Here is a 1,777-nt window from a genome sequence, read left to right on the forward strand (position 1 = left end):
AAAGTAGTTTAAATCCAACAACTCCAGCAAACCACCCGAATTAAAGCCAGCCCGTCTCTTCCTGCTCAGCCTCCACAAGTGCCCACATACTACAATTTCCAACCAGGCCCGGCAGAAACCTTGAGAAATAAAACAATTCCTTGAAAAACACCAACAAGAACCAACCCAAACACTTTCAGAAAGCGCCGGGATGACCTTTTAGCTCCGTTGCTACGCCGAGCACAACTTCAACCCTCATTAGGTTGTAAATTCTTCCAGGCAGAGCCTTTCTCTACCCATGTCCATAAAATACTTATTATATAAGTTATGGCTTCGATAGCCAGGACAATTAACAGCCCTGGGGACACAAGGGCTGATCTTGAACTCAGACTGGCAGCAAACTCTTACCAAGAGTCCTTGAGCCCAGAGAAACTTTGGCTGCCCAACCTCCCCCTGCCCTGCAAACTAAGGGTCTCCAGGAGCTGGGAACAGGGAGAGCCAGGCTGGGGGCCAGGCAGTCACGTCGGCTGTGGTTGTACAACAGGAACTGTTGCTTTCGACACGGGAACGCCGGGATTTACACGTCCTGGTTGAGGTGCCGGAGTCCTGCTCCGCACGCAGGGCTTCCCAGAGAACCATGGAGCTGAGAGAGACCCACAAGGATCATCCAGTCCAACTCCTGGCCCTGCTCAGACACCCCAACAATCCCACCCTGTCCCTCAGAGCGTTGTCCAAACCCTCCTGGAGCTCTGGCAGCCTTGGGGCCGTGCCCACTGCCCTGGGGAGCCTGGTCAGTGCCCAGTACCCTCTGGGGGAAGAACCTTTCCCTGAGATCCCACCTGAACCTCTCCTGACACAGCTTCCCAAACCAACTTTTTCCCACACTTCTGGAGCAGCACAGCCAAGGAAGCCCTTGCCCTGGCAGTGCCCAGCTCCCAGCCCACGTTCCCAGCGATCTGCCCGTGACTTTGTCCCTGCCTCCAGCCTCCCAACGCAGCAATCCCGGGGGAAGAGGGCAGGGACCTTCGGCTCTCTCACGGGGGGCTCAGCACCGCACTTCGGGGTACCTGAACCGCCCCACCACCTCAAACTCCAGACCCCTGGAGGGTGGGCCGGCCAGGAGAAGGCAGCGGCAGTTCCCCGGGCGAGCAGGGGGGTGTTTTGGCCGGAGCGGGGGCTGCAGCCCCCTCTGGCCGAGCTCTCCCGGCCCGGCCGCTGCGCAGTCCCGCGGGGGGGAGAGGCTTATCCCGCCGGGCTCCTCCGGGCAGCAGCGCCCCGGCCCCGCGGGGGGATTATCACCGCGGCCCCCCCTGCCCGCAGCCGGCCGGGGGGAGATAAGGGAACGGGCGAGGGGGGTCAAAACAAGCCCCTCCCGGGGCGCGCCGCGAGCGAGCGCGGCCGGGCCGGGCCGGCGCCCCCCGGCCCGTAACGACCTTGGGGGTGCGCGGGGACGGGCCCTGCCCGACACCCCCGCGCGGGGCGGCCCCGGGGGACCCCACCCATGACCGGCCTTCCCCCCCCCCCCCCCCCGGCCCGGGCCGCCCCCCCCCCGCGGGGCCCACAGGGAGCCTTGGCCGGGCGCCACGACCCCACCCCTTCCCCCGGGCGGGCGCCGCAATGGAGGCCGGGGGGAGGCGGGGGCGGGGGGCGCCGTGCAGGGCGGAGAAGGGGGGGCGGAGAAGGGGGGGCGGAGGGGGGGAAAGAGTGTGGCGAGGAAGCGGTGGCGGAGCCGCGGGGGTCGCGGAGCGGGTCGGGGGGTGCCGGGGGTGGCGGTGGCGGGCGGGGGGTCGCGGTGAGG

At 66.2% G+C, this 1,777-nt stretch overlaps 1 long non-coding RNA gene across 1 annotated transcript; it reads right to left on the bottom strand.

Annotated features, from left to right (window-relative positions):
* Nucleotides 1-696, bottom strand: LOC113978840. The gene is made up of 2 exons (XR_003537669.1): nt 388-696; nt 1-119 (listed from the first exon to the last, which is right to left on the bottom strand). It is a non-coding gene; the product is annotated as an uncharacterized LOC113978840 (long non-coding RNA).
* Between the last annotated feature and the right edge of the window lie 1,081 nt (nt 697-1,777).

The sequence above is a fragment of the Neopelma chrysocephalum genome, unplaced genomic scaffold (genome assembly GCF_003984885.1).
Source record: "Neopelma chrysocephalum unplaced genomic scaffold, ASM398488v2 Primary Assembly neopelma1_363, whole genome shotgun sequence".
NCBI classification, from domain to species: domain Eukaryota; kingdom Metazoa; phylum Chordata; class Aves; order Passeriformes; family Pipridae; genus Neopelma; species Neopelma chrysocephalum.